Below are 16815 nucleotides of genomic sequence, written 5' to 3'. Positions count from 1 at the left end.
AAATGGATTTTCCTGGGAAATATGTTAAGGAACATCCTTTCCAGGGTAATGACTTGTATATAAGGCAAAATAAATATACAAAAACAAAAATGCTCCTCCACACCTTGGGTAATGTTCACACATAGCGTTTTTGATGCGTTTTTGCACTTTTGCATTGCTTTCAACCAAGACAAATGCATTCACCAGGAAATGTCATTTTAACATTTTACAACCTTATCTGGCCATGTGGTGTGTGACACATCATCAGACACATCCTGTTTCATTTATGATGGAGGGACTCTTAAAGTCACAAAGCCTATTTTTATAGAGCCATCAGGCGGCCCTTACTATTCTTAAAGGGCCAGCAGTCGGCCCTTGCTATTGTTAGAGAGCCATCAGCCGGCTATGCTTTGTTGTTCCCATTATTAACGAGTGGGTCTCCTATATTGTTATTGCGTATACTGTGACTGCAAGGGCTGCCAAAAATTTGGATGCAACCCAATACCCCTTTGAAGAGACATAGAGGAGGGTCTCAGTAAAAAATATTCCCATTATAAAGGAGCAGGTCTCTGACTGCAAGGGCTGCCAAAATTTGGGAAAAACCCCACTAACAATTCAAAGACACATAGAGCTGGGCCACAGTAACGAGTACGACATGTTCCCATTATAAAGGAGAGGGTCTGCTATTCAGTTATAGGGTATGCAGTGAGTCCATCGGCTGTCAAAATTTAGGAAAAACCCTACTAACAATTTAAAGACACATAGAGCTGGGCCACAGTAATGACATGTTCCCATTAGAAAGGAGAGGGTCTGCTATACAGTTATAAGGTATGCAGTGAGTCCAACGGCTGCCAACATTTAGGAAAAACCCAACTAACAATTTAAAGACACATAGAGCTGGGCCACAGTAATGACATGTTCCCATTAGAAAGGAGAGGGTCTGCTATACAGTTATAGGGTATGCAATGAGTCCAACGGCTGCCAAAATTTAGAAAAAAACCTACTATCAATTTAAAGACACATAGAAGTGGGCCTCAGTAATGACATATTTCCATTAGAAAGGAGAGGGTCTCCCATACTGTTTGCCTATGCATTGACTGCAATGGCTGTCAAAAATTTGGAGGAACTCCAATGCCCCTTGCAAGAGACGTAGAGGTGGGAGGGTCTCCTGAAAATAATGTTCCCATTATTAGGAAGCGGGTCTCCCATACTGTTTGCCTATGCAGTGAAGCAACGGCTGCCAAAAAGTTGGAGGAACTCCAATGCCCCTTGCAAGAGACGTAGAGGTCCGAGGCCCTCCTGAAAACAATGTTCCCATTATTAGGAAGTGGGTCTCCCATACTGTTTAACTATGCAGTGAAGCAACGGCTGTCAAAAATTTGGAGGAACTCCAATGCCCCTTGCAAGAGACATAGAGTTCAGAGGGCTTCCTGAAAACAATGTTCCCATTATTAGGAAGTGGGTCTCCCATACTGTTTGCCTATGCAGTGAATCAACACCTGCCAAAAATTTGGAGGAACTCCAATGCCCGTTGCAAGAGATATGTTGATATGGTACATATGGTGGTGATATGGTGGATGAGGATATGAGGATGTGGAGGAGGAGGACAAGTGCAACTAGACAAAATCAGAAAGCGTATACCCATGTCTGGGTGTGAAGACAGAAGTGCATTGGAATAGAGTTAGACCTCCCAAAAAAAGACACTGTATTTGAGTTTATGTTACGCTGCTATCACTCGGTGGTATTGAGAAGTCTGGCCCAATCCAGCCCTTGTTCATTTTTATAAGAGTCAACCTGTCAGCATTTTCAGTTAACAGACAGATGCACCTATCGGTTATAATTCCACCCGCGGCACTAAAAACCCGCTCTGACAAAACGCTAGCGGCAGGGCAGGCCAGGACATCCGAGGCGTAGAAAGCCAGTTCATGCCACGTGTCCAGCTTGGATACCCAATAATTATAAGGCACAGAGGAATCACAGAGGACGTTGGTACGGTCGGAAAGGTACTCCCTCAGCATCTCCTGCAACTTTTCCCTCCATGAGAGAGTACCCCGCGCATCAAGGCTTGTGCGATGGGAGGGTCTGAGAAAACTGTCCCAGAACTTTGACAGTGTTCCTCTGCCTCTGCTGGATTGCATTTGTGTCTCTCTTGCATGTACTCTTTGGTTGTCCAACGAACTGTGACCTCTGCCGCCAGTGTTTTCAGATGGGAATTTTTTTAATAATTCCGAAAAAAGGGCCTTCTCTTACTGCCCCATTTTATTAGGACTGTCCTGCGTTGGAACAAGAGACAGAAAGTTCTCCTTGTAGCATGGGTCTAGAAGTGTCACCAACCAATAATGACTGTCACCCAAAATTTGGACAACGTGAGGGTCACGGGAAAGGCAGCGTAATATAAACTCAGCCATGTGTAACAGACTGAAAAGAGGCAAGACTTCCGTGTACTCACCAAGAGGATGACTGACCATGCTCTCCTCCTCCTCTTCCCTGTTCTCAGGCCATCCACGCTGAACAGACGGTATGACAGTTGTGCAGGTAGTACCGTCTATAGTGCAGAAAACTAGCTCCTGTTCTTCCTCCTCCTCCTCTTCCTCATTGTCACCCAATCCACATTGGGATGAGATGAGGCTGGGCTGTGTGGAATCACCCTGTATGGTTCCTTACTCCATCTCATCGTGCTCTGTCTGCAATTCATCCTCTTTGATTGTGAGCAGAGAGCGTTTCAGAAGACAGAGAAGCAGGATGGTGACGCTAATTATGGCGTAATCGCCGCTCACCATCTTGGTGGAGTCCTCAAAGTTTTGGAGGATGGTACATATGTCTGACATCCATGTCAACTCCTGGGGTTTTACATTTCGATCGCAAGCATTTGCGAAATGTGTGAATTTAGTAGTGTGGCCTGTGGGGTGTTGGCTGCGTATTTACGCTTGCGTTCCAAGAACTGGGGTAGGGACAACTGAACGCTGCACTCGGACAAGGACGTGGACGTGCTTGCTGATGGTGCTAGTTGAGAGTGTTCAATGATAGGTGCAGGGCGGGAGGCATCTTGGCATGCGCCATGGACAGGGAATTGGCGTGCACGCACAACAGTGGAACAAGCAGTGGTGTCACCCGCAGACACTGTTGCTGGACCCTGGGGTTCCGCCCACTTAATCGGGTGCTTTGCTGCCATGTGCCTGATCATGCTGGTGGTGGTCAGGCTGCAAGTTTTGCTACCCCCGCTGATGCTGACCTGGTAGGTGGTGCAAATGGCCTTTTTGGGGTTATCTGCAGAGCCTTTAAAAAATAACCAGACACGGGAAGACCTAACAGTTGTGCTGGCAACTTCCATTGTGTTGGCGTTATGAGGAACGCTTTCCCGCCTTATGTCTGCAGCCACCACATTGCTTCTTCCTGCCTGTTGTGGTGCTACGCCTCTCTCCCCCTTGTGCTGCTGTCCTCGCTCTATATGTCCCCCTGCCAGATTGGGTCAGTTACTATATCATCCACCACCTCATCTTCCACTTCCGCACCCTGGTCCTCCTCCTGACTTTCTGGCAATTGTGCCTCATCATCATCATCATCCACCTCTTGCGGCAGTAATTGCACTTTCCCACCATCGCCTTCGTGTGACCATGGCTGCTCCAACATTTGGGAATCGCTACACGCGTTTTCCCCTTGACTCGCTTGAAGCTGGCCGGGCGAGAGGCCCGAATCTACAAATCGAAAAGTGAACAGGTGTTCTGAGTGGGAACAGTTGTCTCAGGGCACTCGGCTTGGTGGGAGGAAGGAGGATCAGGGTGTGGAATATGCGGTCCAGGCTCACGGCTACTGAGACTTGACCGTGTGGAAGACAGGGTGGTGGTGGCTAAGTGACTGGAAGCATTATCTGCTATCCAACCAACACCCTTTTGACACTGCTCTGTGTTCAATAGTGGTGTTCTGCGGTCCCCTAGTAATTGGGACAGGAAGATCGAGCAAGAAGATGTGGGTGTTTGTTGTGGCACAAATTCAGCTTGCCCACGGCCACGTCCTCGGCCTCTGCATGCACCATCACGCCCACTTCCCCGTCATTTGCCACGCACCTTGAAAATTTTTAAAGGAGGACAATATTTTCCACATTCACGAGAAATGGCTGATTTTGGAACACAGTTATATGTGATACGTCTGACAGAGAAACACAGTTTTAAATAGCAGGCCTGGAATTTACTAATATTATTCCACACAGAGACCTAGTGTGAATAGCTTGACCGACACTCTGCAACAGAATGGACATGGGAGAAATGGCTGATTTTGGAACAGTCTTATAGGTGATATGTCTGACAGAGAACCATGGTTTTAAATAGCAGGCCTGTAATTTGCTAATACTATTCTTCACAGACACCTGGTGTGAATAGCTCGACCAAATACTGCAATGGAATGAAAATGGAAGAAATGTCTGATTTTGGAACAGTCTTATAGGTGATATGTCTGACAGAGAACCACAGTTTTAAATAACAGGCTTGTAATTTACTAATACTATTCTAAACAGAGATCTAGTGTGAACAGCTTGACCAACACACTGCAACAAAATGAAAATGGAAGAAATGTCTGATTTTGAAACACTCTTATAGGTGTTATGTCTGACAGAGAACCACGGTTTTAAATAGCAGGTCTGTAATTTGCTAATACTATTCTTCACAGACACCTAGTGTGAATAGTTGACCGACACACTGAAACACAATGGAAAAGGAGGCCAATATTTTCCACGTTCAGTTTAAATTTGTGGATTTTTATCGCTGAAATATGGAACAGATCTGGCTTTATTCTGCAGTTAGAACAAGCAAATAGAGGAGAAAAATGGTGTACTCTGGACTGCTTTTTAAGCAAATAACCAGGATTAAGATAAAAAAACAAATTTGCTCTGGCCCCTGATATCTGGGGCTGTCTACAAATTTCTGTAATTATTACAGCAGCAGCAGACAGGACGTTCAATGCACTCTCTTGTGCTGTATCATACACTGCAATTTGCCACATGCACTGCCTGCCTGCCTAGCACTGATTATATGCAGCTGGATTAGTCCTCAGAAGTACTGTTAGTTCAGATGGATATATATGCTGTGGAATACCTATACTAAAATTACGTTAAATGGACCCTCTTGCACTATATGCACTGCAGTCTGCCACATACCCTGCTCCCTGTCTAATTCCTGCTATCACCACTGAATATATGCAGCTGGATTAGTCCTCAGAAGGACTGTTGGTTCAGTTGGATATATATATATATATGTTGTGGAATACCTATAATAACTATAAATACCAAATCTCTGACGCAGCAGCACCTCTCCCTACTCTGCCTGATTCTGGGGTAGACTGTGACGAGCATAGCGGCGCCAGGTCTTATATAGACCTGATGATGCTGTGCGGCCAGTCAATCACTGTAATGCCCATAACCAACATGGCTACGGCACTACAGTGCGTGGCAGGCAATCCCTGCATGTTAATTGGCTCTCCAAATAGCGCCAAACATGCAGGGAGGGGACCCAAGTTGCCGCCCGAGCAACCCAGAAATACTCGCCGAGCACCGAGCTTGTCGAGCACAGTGATGCTCAGGCGAGTACCGAGCAGTGGCGAGCACGTTCGCTCATCACTAGTGATGACTGCTTAAAAGTCAGAGGACAGGTAGTATGTCCCTACAGTAAAACTATGCTTAGTGGAAAATCTGAAAGTTTTCAGGATTTTTAATATACAAAGCGGTATGAAAAATAAAAAGTGTTTTTAATATTCATTTAACATAAAAAACTTGACTTGAAGAGGACCTATCACCAGTTTGAGCATGTTAATCAGGCCACATCATAGAATAGTAACTGCAAAGCTGAATAAAACATTTTTATTTTTTCATATCTTATCTCTGTTGTGGAGATATTAGCTTGTAAAGTTTAGGTTATAATTTATGTTACGTCCAAAGGGGCATTACCAGAGACTTTTCTCTGGGGGCGTGTACTTATTCCCCTGTATGATGTTGATAAATCATAAGCAGGCAGCAAGATAAAGGGTAAATAAACACGCCCACACAATAGCTCAGAACAGGCTTTCTCCTGTGCGAGAAATGCAATGACACACAGCTATGAAACAGAGAAGAAACAGCCACCAACTCAACTCTCTATGCTACATTGTGTCATTCACACCAGGTTGTCAAAAACATTCCAGTAGGAGAATTATTCAGACACAAATGGAATTGCTTCTTAGGCCGGAGTCACACCAGCATATGGTATCCGATGCGAGACCAACGGATGCGATATGCTAATGATCCTCGGCTCCTTCTCTGCTGTGAGTGGGAGTCGAGTGTCATGCTACTGTGCTGAAATTCTCTTGCATGAGAAGATCGCAGCACAGCTGCGGAGGAGACAGAAAAAGTAATTTCTCCATCTCCTCCATGGCATGACTTGGTGTAGACTGCACTGGGATGACATCCGTGTGCAGTCCGATGTTTAACTCGCAGCCATAGACTTGTATGGGTGTGAGTGAATTGATTCTCGCTGCAAATCGGCATGAGAAAATAATCGCTTATCTGAGTTGGCCAATAACACTGGGCCAAGTGCTATGCTATGTTTTATCGCATAGCACTTGACTGTGTTATACAGTAGTGTGACTCCGGCCTTAGACACACAATATTTAACAGAAGCTTAGGAAGTTAGAACCAGGCTGAGCGAATGTAATTATCCCCAGTGGTCACTTGCCAGAGCAGAAAACATAGTGAAAAAGAAAAATTGCAGTGATATGCTAAAAGAAAAAATTGTTCCCAAAATAACTAATAAAAAACTCACTTTTGTTTCTATGTGTAGCCCACAATTCGCTATTATCAGTGGCATCATTAAAAAACATATACAGATATTCTATCAGAATAAAAATTTAAAAGTATTTTATTACAACCAGTTTGTTTTGCGGCAACAAAAGCAACATTGGTGATATGCTCTCATCACAACAATGATGGATCTTGGTTATCTATCAGAGTCTCTTTCAAATGTGGGCATACAATCTGCACATGCTGCAAACACATACAAAATTGTATGACATCAACAAATACATTAAGGCTGTGTGCCCACGTAGCATTTTTCAAGCGTTTTTGATGCGGAATTTCCGCAGCGTAAACGCTTGAAAAACGCTTGGTAACACGCACCCCATGGTCCCCAATGGGATTCCGCAAGTTCTATGCACATGCTGCGGATTTTTCCGCAGCGTTTATGCTGCGTTCAAAAATCCGCAGCATGTCATTTAATTTTGCGTTTCCGCAAGCAGAATTGCCTTTGTTCAATGCATAAAAAACGCAAGGCAATTCCGCATGTGGAAAACGCGTGATAAACGCGCGAAAAACGCGCGATAAACGCGTGCGGAATTCCGCATGCGTTTTCCCGGGAGAGGACTTGCATTTATGCAGCAGAAATTTTCTGCTTCATAAATGCAACGTGGGCACATAGCCTTACTGTAACATAACTCGCATATTATAAAATATATAATTATAATTATAACATATTAATATGTTTATTTGATCACTTGCACTATATGCAATATGTGGGATGCATGTCAGGAATTCTCAAAACACGCATCAGGAGACATCTCTCCGATGCAGTTAGCAAACTTCTTTTTAAAAGTTCAGTTGCTTCCAAACATTTTTCTATAACACACAATGTCAGAGTTCAAGGCATTGAAAAAATGAAACAACCTTTTAGAGGGGGAGATTATAAATGAAAAATGGTTAATAGAGAAACTTGGTGGATGTATTTATTGAAGACCAGAGAGCCTTTGGGCATTAAAGAGGTTGTCCACTACTATTTAAAATATGTCAAAGAGTTTTTTTGATGAAAAGCAGCTTCTTTGTAATTACCTCCCTCTGCCTTTTCTGCCTGTGAGCGGTGCTATTACTGGCCACTCACAGGCATCACGTGACCCCCGGCTGCAGCTGGCTCTGACATCCGCTGACGTCACGACAAGTCCAGGCTGCAGCCGGGGGTCTCTCTCTTCCGTGTTCCACGGTGGCTGCAGGGTTATGGGAGGGGTTATCCCCGTGAGTCATACCCAGCATCCACCGCGTGCTCTCCCTCTCCCCATTCATTGGGAAAGAAAGCGGTGGATGCTGGGTGTGACGTGGTGGGGTAACCCTTCCCACAACCCAGCAGCCACCGGTGGGACCCCAGCGATGAGTCACACCTCAATAGACGGGACGTCAGCGGGGGGTCACGTGCAGCCTGTGAGCGGCCAGTGCTAGCGCCGCTCACAGGCAGAAAAGGCAGAGGGAGGTAATTATAGAGAAGTTGCTTTTCATCATAACGCATTGGCATATTTTAAATAGTAGTGTACAACCCCTGTAATGTCAGGTAGGATCTTATCTACCACTATGAATAAATAATAACAAATATAAATTTGAATGTACACTGTGTGCAGAATTATTAGGCAAATGAGTATTTTGATCACATGATACTTTTTATACATGTTGTCCTACTCCAAGCTGCATAGGCTTGAGAGCCAACTACCAATTAAGTAAATCTGGTGATGTGCATCTCTGTAATGAGGAGGGGTGTTGATTAATGACATCAACACCTTATATAAGGTGTGCTTAATTATTAGGCAACTTCATTTCCTTTGGCAAAATGGGTCAGAAGAGAGATTTGACGGGCTCTGAAAAGTCCAAAATTGTGAGATGTCTTGCAGAGGGATGCAGCAGTCTTGAACTTTCCAAACTTTTGAAGTGTGATCACCGAACAATCAAGCGTTTCATGGCAAATAGCCAACAGGGTCGCAAGAAGCGTGTTGTCCAAAAAAGGCGCCACCAGTTTTGCCATATTTCAGAGCTGCAACGTTACTGGAGTATCAAAAAGCACAAGGTGTGCGATACTCAGGGACATGGCAAAGGTAAGGAAGGCTGAAAAACGACCACCCATGAACAAGAAACATAAGATAAAACGTCAAGAATGGGCCAAGAAATATCTTAAGACTGATTTTTCAAAGGTTTTATGGACTGATGAAATGAGAGTGACTCTTGATGGGCCAGATGGATGGGCCAGAGTCTTGATCAGTAAAGGGCAGAGAGCTCCACTCCGACTCAGACGCCAGCAAGATGGAGGTGGGGTAATGGTATGGGCTGGTATCATCAAAGATGAACTTGTGGGCCTTTTCGGGTTGAGGATGGAGTGAAGCTCAACTCCCAGACCTACTGCCAGTTTCTGGAAGACAACTTCTTCAAGCAGTGGTAGAGGAAGAAGTCGGTATCGTTCAAGAAAAACATGATTTTCATGCAGGACAATGCTCCATCAATGCATCCAACTACTCCATAGCGTGGCTGGCCAGTAAAGGTCTAAAAGAAGAAAAAATAATGACATGGCCCCCTTGTTCACCTGATCTGAACCCCATAGAGAACCTGTGATCCATCATAAAATGTGAGATCTACAGGGAGGGAAAACAGTACACCTCTCGGAAGAGTGTCTGGGAGGCTGTGGTGGCTGCTGCACGCAATGTTGATCAAAAACAGATCAAGCAACTGACAGAATCTATGGATGGAAGGCTGTTGAGTGTCATCATAAAGAAAGGTGGCTATATTGATCACTAATTTTTCTGTTTTTTGTTTTTGCATGTCAGAAATGTTTATTTCTAAATTTTGTGCACTGATATTGGTTTACCTGGTGAAAATAAACAAGTGAGATGGGATTTTATTAAGTTGCCTAACAATTCTGCACAGTAATAGTTACCTGCACAAACAGATATCCTCCTAAGATAGCCAAATCTAAAAAAAAACCACTCCAACTTCCAAAAATATTATGCTTGGATATTTATGAGTCTTTTGGGTTGATTGAGAACATAGTTGTTGATCAATAATAAAAATAATCCTCTTACACATTCCTCACATGTAGTAAAACTGTCAAACAGTTGCAAATCATGCACACGGGAGCGATTCAAACACATCACCGAGCAGCTGCAAATACTCAGAGCTCGGCCCGAGCATACTCGGCACAGAACATACTCGCTCAACCCTAATAGTTAAATGTATTCCTATATCAAGTTTTTTAATACACACCTGTGTATTCCTGTAGTGCAGGGATTGGTGCTGCCCCATTGGGCGTTAACCTCTGTATAAATAGGCTGTTTTTTCAGTTTCTGGCATGCAATGACTAAGAAGTGATGTTCAAAATTAGTCTGCCCTGTTTATAATAATATTTTAATGGTGGTGGTGATGGGAGGTTGTTAGTGTCAATTTTATTATTTGTCTTTGCATTTCCGGTGACTACCTCTTGAAGCTCATCAAGAGAATGCCAAGAGTGTGCAAAGCAGTCATCAAAGCAAAAGGTGGCTTCTTTGAAGAACCTAGAATATAAGACATATTTTCAGTTGTTTCATACTTTTTTGTTAAGTATATAATTCCACATGTGTTAATTCATAGTTTTGATGCCTTCAGTGTGAATGTACAATTTTCATAGTCATGAAAATACAGAAAAATCTTTAAATGAGAAGGTGTGTCCAAACTTTTGGTCTGTACTGTACACATAATCGCCATTGATTACGCACCCTTGAGTCAAGGGTATTTTACCCAAGTCATCCGAGGGATGCATCTACAGGTAGGGGCCATGCACTCAGAATGTATTGACTGTTATGTGCTAGAGGGCCTGTCCTCTCTTGTAGTTCTTGGACTATCTTGGCTCACACTGCACAATCCTGCGGCAGACGGTGGTAAAGTGGAGCAAGTATTGTTAAGGACACTGTTTGAGCACCCGGCTAGCCAGGGTGGATACCCAATCTGTGCCTAAATATCTGTCTGACTTTGGGGATGTGTTTTCAGAGCAGGGGTGCCAAGAACTTCCTCTATATCGTCCTTATGACTGCGCCGTTAATCTTATTCCTGGGACCAAGCTGCCAAAGAGCAGGCTATATGATATCTCTGGTCCAGAGAGGCAGTCCATGAAAGACTATATCGTGGAAAGTTTGGCAAAGAGTCATATTAGACCATCCTCATCCCCCATTGCCTGCGGGGTTTTTCTTCGGAAAGAAGAAAGACGGGGGCTAACGCCCCTGCCTAGATTTCCGCAAACTCAATCAGATCACGGTCCGGGATCCGTATCCTCTCCCTCTCATCCCAGACCTCTTGAAACTAGATCGTAGGTGCAAAATGGTTTTCTAAACCGGATCTCAGGGGGCATATAATCTCATTTGTATTAAAGAGGATGAGTTGAAAACAGCCTTCAATACACCTGAGGGACACTATGAGAACCTCATGATGCCATTTGGGTTGACTAACACTCCCACCGTCTTTCAGCACTTTGTAAATGACATCTTTAGTCACCTGGCAGGAAGATTTGTTGTGATCTCTCTTGATGACATATTAATTTATTCGCCTGACTTCGAGTCACATTAGGTACATGTCAGGCAGGTCTTACAGATAGTCAGAGACAATAAATTATTTGTCAAACCAGAGAAGTGTATGTTCTCGGCTGAGGAGATCCCTTTTCTGGGCTATATTTTATCGTCCACCGGTTCTCACATGGAACCGGTGAAAGTCCAAGCAGTACTGGAATGGGATCATCCTGAGAATTTAAAGGCATTACAAAGGTTTTTAGGTTTCGCCAATTACTACCATAAGTTCATCAAAAAATTTTCAGTAGTGGCCAAACCTATGACGGATATGACCAGGAAAGGGACAAACTTTTCCAAATGGTCCAGTCTGGCCAGGAAGGCATTCCATACCTTGAAGGAGTGTTTTGCATCTACGTCGATTCTCATACAGCCTGACGTCACTCAGCCATTTTTTGTTGAAGTTGACGCGACTGAAGTGGGGGTGGAGGCTGTATTGTCGTAGGGTGCATCTCCTGGTAAATGGCGTCCATGTGCATATTTTTCTAAAAAACTGACATCTGCTGAGAAAAATTATGACATTGGTAACAGGGTACTCTTGGCAATCAAGTGGGCCTTTGAAGAGTGGCATTATTTTCTGGAGGGGGAAGTTCATCTGGTTATGGTAATCACGGATCATAAGAATCTGGTATATCTAGAATCAACGAAACGTCTAATGCCTAGACAGGCAAGATGGGCATTATTTTTCACCAGGTTTAACTTTTTTGTTACATATAGGCAGGGGAACAAGAACAGTAAGGCAGATGCCTTTTCTCGTTGTTTTCTTGAGGGTGAAGATGATTGTGAACCGGTTCCTATACTACAAAAAAGGGAGAAGGGTTATTGTGTCTATATCCTCTGATCTTGAGAAGGAGGCTGTAGAGGCTCAGGGGGATGTCCAAGAGGTAAACTGTTCTTACTGTTCTTAGTGTTTTTGATGGTCAGGGCTACATTAAGATGTTTGGGAGTATGTAGCTGCCTGCAGTGTTTGAGCAAGTTCTAAGACCTCTCATACTCGTTCGTATGGGTCTCTCCAGCCTTTGGCGATTCCCCATATACCTTGGACTCATTTATTGGTAGATTTCATCACTGATCTACCCATGTTGGCAGGTGATACTGTAATTTTGGTGTTGGTGGACAGATTCAGTAAGATGTCCCATTTCATTGCGCTACCTGCTTTACCGAACGCCAAGACTTTGGCGCAAGTTTTCATCAGAGAGATCGTAAGATTACATAGGATTCCTACAGATATTGTTTCTGATCGGGGGGTGCAATTTATTCCCAAGTTTTGGAAAGCTTTTTGTGCTCATTTGGGGATCCATCTGTCATTTTCTTCAGCGTTTCACTCACAGTCTAATGGGCAAACTGAACGTGTTAACCAGAATCTTGACACTTATCTTAGGTATTTTGTGTCTGAAAATCAGGAGGATTGGAATACTTACTTACCTCTAGCTGAATTAGCAGTGAATAACCATTGTCTTGAGTCAACGGCTAAGTCCCCTTTCTTTGGGGCATACAGGTTTCATCCTCAGCTCAGCTCATTTAACAGGAATCGTTCTTTAGGAATACCTGAAGAGGAACATTTTTCATCATCTATGACGTCAGATTAGCAAGGGGTTCTTAATAATTTGAAGAAGATGGGATTCAAATACAAAAATGTGGCGGATTGGAGATGTTTGATGGGTCTGGTACTGTGTGTTGGTAACTTGGTGTGGTTGTCCTCAAGGAACATTAAGTTGAAGGTTCCCTGTTGGAAACTGTGTCCCAAGTTAATCAGTCCTTATAAGATTGTGGCCGTCGTCAATCCTGTAGCATTCCGCCTTACTTCGCCACTCACCTTTAGGATTCATAATGTGTTTCATCGATCTCTACGCAAAAAATACGTTACGTCCACTGTGCTATCATGGCTACCACCATCTCTGGTCAGTGTTGCTGGAAATTTGGAATTTCAGATAGCTAAGATCGTTGATTCTCACTTAGTTCGTCGGTCACTTCAATATCTGATACAATGGAAGGGCAACGATCCTGAAGAGAGGATGTGAATACCAGCATCTGACGTCCATGCAGTCATGTTGATCTGGTCTATTCGCGTGGCACACCTTGATAAACCTGGTCCTGAGGTTCTGAAGGTCCCTCGTAGAAGGGGGGGTACTGTTACGGGTTTACCGCGACAAAGAGGAGCCTGAAGACAACGCTGTCTGATTTCTCCAACTCCTGCACTGACTAGAAGCACTTCTCCTTCATATTAAATGATGCTGGTTTCTCCTAGCAGTGCAGGGGTTAATCTGCTCATCTACGCTCTCATTGATCTCACTGCAGAGCTGGGTTTCATTACAACATGCCTAGAGTAGAGCAGATATGAGTGTGATTGCAAACAGCTTTCAACTTTCATCTTACGCAAGTCATTGTAAGGAATTGTGATTCATTAGAGTTGATAGCGCTGTGAAAGAAGAGCAGCAGCATGTTTGTAATATTACAAATCTGTGCTTTACTGCCCCTCCATAACACTGACTGTCATGAGATGAAAGCTGAAAGGTGTTTGTAATCACACTCATCTCTTCTTTAATCCTGGTACTTTGTAATCACACAGCTCTGCAGTGAGTTGAGACTGTCAGTCATTATATCTCTCACATAGTAAAAAGCCTGTTCTAAGATACTGTGGGGGCATGTTCTTTTTCCTCCTGTATGTTGCTGCTTGCTTATGATTGGTCAACTTCATGCAGTGAAATGACATACATGCCCCCAGAGACAAATATCTGGTAACACCCAGTTGGACTAAACATAAATTATAACCTAAAGTTTACAAGCTAATATCTCAGCAAAGGAAAGGAGAAATTAAAAAAATAAAAACTTAGTGAAAGGTTTTTAAACAATTGGTCATTTACAGATTACAATTTCCCTTTAAAGAGCATAAGCTCAAAGTTGATACATTCTAAATACACATCTTACCATACTATCTGAGAAAGATTTATTATGTTAATCTATTTAGCTCAAAAAGAGGAGACTGAACATTACTAAAGTAAACGCTCAACTCTGGGATGTTATAATTTATATATAAAAAAAAGGGATAGTTGTTCCAGCGTCTGGTAAAATAATTCTTTTATTTTTCGTCCATTGCAGTGATAAAGAACGCAAGTGAGCGTTCGAAACGTGTCTTGCTCCCCTACCCTGTCTATGCAACCTTTGTAATTTTTGCAAGTTTTTAATGGACGAAAAATAAACAAAGAATTATTTTACCAGACGCTGGAACAACTATCCCTTTTTTTTTTAGCATATTCTGGTGTGGATCCACCTGGTTCCGTGCAAGCTGGATTATAAGTACTGGGTGAGCTGGCTTTCCTTTTACTATATGTGATAATTTATATATATTTATAGTTATACTAGCTATTGAACCCGTTCTACGCCCAGGTGTGAGCATTTTTATTGGTATATGGTCTCCCATCCTGTTATGTGCTGCCCCCATCCTGTTATGTGCTGCCCCCATCCTGTTACGTGCTGCCCCCATCCTGTTATGTGCTGTCCCCATCCTGCGCCCCCATCCTGTTATGTGCTGCCCCATCCTGGTATTTGTGCTGCCCTCATCCTGGTATTTGTGCTACCCAATCCTGTTCCCCCATCCTGTTATGTGGTGCCCCCATCCTATCCTGGTATGCATGGCACCCCTCATCCCTATCCTGGTATGCATGGTACCCATCATGCCTATTCTGGTATGCATGGTACCCCTCATCCTTATTCTGGTATGCATGGTACCCCATCCCTCATCCTGGTATGCATGGCACCCCCTCATACCTATCCTGGTATGCATGGTACACCATCCCTCATCCCTATCACGCTGCACATACACAAAAAAATAAACACTTATACTCACACTTCTTCCCTGTGCTCCAGCGCTGCGTCCCATTCTGCCGGAGGCCGGGGCAGGAGTGTGGTGCCGGAGTATGCGCGTGCCCATACCGTTCAGTGCCTACGCATACCGCGATCTCCGGCGCCATACACTCCTCTTACCTGTAATGGCTCGATGCGCTCTTCTGTCTGGAGCCAGACTGCGCAGGCATGTCGCGCTTGCGAAGTCTATAAAGGCTTTAGACAGACGGACGCATCTACGATTATATTATAAATAACACAAAGCACATTTTTAAGAATATCTTTTCTCTTAAACATTGCAAAGAAAGGACTCAGTTCACAGAAGTTTATTCTCCATTATTATACAAAGTATACTTAAAGATTTGCACTTTTTTCCTAGTCTACCACTCACTGTGTGTTGCACACATACAGTGGATATGAAAAGTCTACATGCCCCTGTTAAAATGCTTGGCTGAGGTATAAAAAAAAATCACACTAAAGAGAATAATTTCAGACCTTTTTTTTATCTTTAGTGTCACCCATAATCTGTACAAATCCATTAAGAAACTAATGGAAATAATTTTGGGGAGGAAATAAAAAAAAGAAGGGGTTGCATAAGTGTGAACACCCTCTTAGAATTGGGAATGTGGTTGTGTTCAGAATTAACCAAACACATTTAAACTCCTGTTAAATAATAATACTTTTATTTATATAGCGCCACCATATTCCGCAGCACTTTACAATTAAGTGTTGACATGAAAAAACAATAAAGACATGACAAAGTAACACAGTCCAACTGTTACAGGACGAGTGAAGGCCCCGCTTGCAAGATTACAATCTTTAAATAGTAGTCAGTACGCACCTGCCATCATTTAAAGTGATTCTAATTAATTTCATACAAAATTTAGCTGTTCTAGTAGGATTTTTTTAGTTGCATCTTACAGCAAAAACCATTGTCTGAAAACGGCTTACAACACAGCAAAGGTATCTCATGGTTGAAAGTTATCAGTCAGGAGAAGAGTACAAAAATATTTCTAAGGCATTAGATATACAATGGAACACTGGGAACACAGTCTTCAAGAAGTGGCTTAAATTTGACACAACAATTCATTACCCAGGACAGGATGTTCCCCAAAAATTACTGAAAAGACAAGAAAAAAATTGGTCCAGAAGGCTGCCAAGAGGCCTACAGCAACCTTAAAGGAACTGCAGGAATTTCATCAAAACCTTCAGGCCTCTGCTAAAAAGCTGAGGATAAAGAGGAATTTCACCTTTCAGCATGACAACAACCCTAATCATACCTCCAAATCAACGAAAGGATGGCTTCGCCAGAAGAGATCAATGCTTTGGAGTGGCCCAGCCAGAGCCCAGGCCTGAGTCCAATTGAAAATCTGTGGGTTGACTTGAAGAGTGCTGCACACAGGAGATGCCCTCAAAATCTGACAGATTTGGAGCACCACTGAAAGGATGAGTGGGCAAAGATTGCCAAGTCTTTATGTGCCATGCTGATAGACTGCTAAAAGTACTGAATGATGCCATAAATTCAAAGGGCACTTCAACAGAGTATCAAGGAGTGTGCATATTTATGAAACCACGTTATTTTATTCTTTATTTTTATTTAACCAACAAAAAAGATTTCAGTTTGTTTTTCAACTGAAT

General features: G+C 43.2%; 1 protein-coding gene across 5 annotated transcripts in view; it reads right to left on the bottom strand.

Moving 5' to 3' along the window:
• Positions 1 to 16815, bottom strand: part of PDE5A (phosphodiesterase 5A) — a 505280-nt gene that overhangs the window by 266759 nt on the left and 221706 nt on the right. The gene's annotated exons all lie outside the window — the stretch shown is intronic.

This window comes from Phyllobates terribilis, unplaced genomic scaffold, assembly GCF_046119375.1.
Source record: "Phyllobates terribilis strain yellow unplaced genomic scaffold, ASM4611937v1 Scaffold_1__5_contigs__length_1240528914, whole genome shotgun sequence".
Taxonomy (NCBI): Eukaryota; Metazoa; Chordata; class Amphibia; order Anura; family Dendrobatidae; genus Phyllobates; species Phyllobates terribilis.
This window is presented reverse-complemented; position numbering and strand designations above follow the sequence as displayed.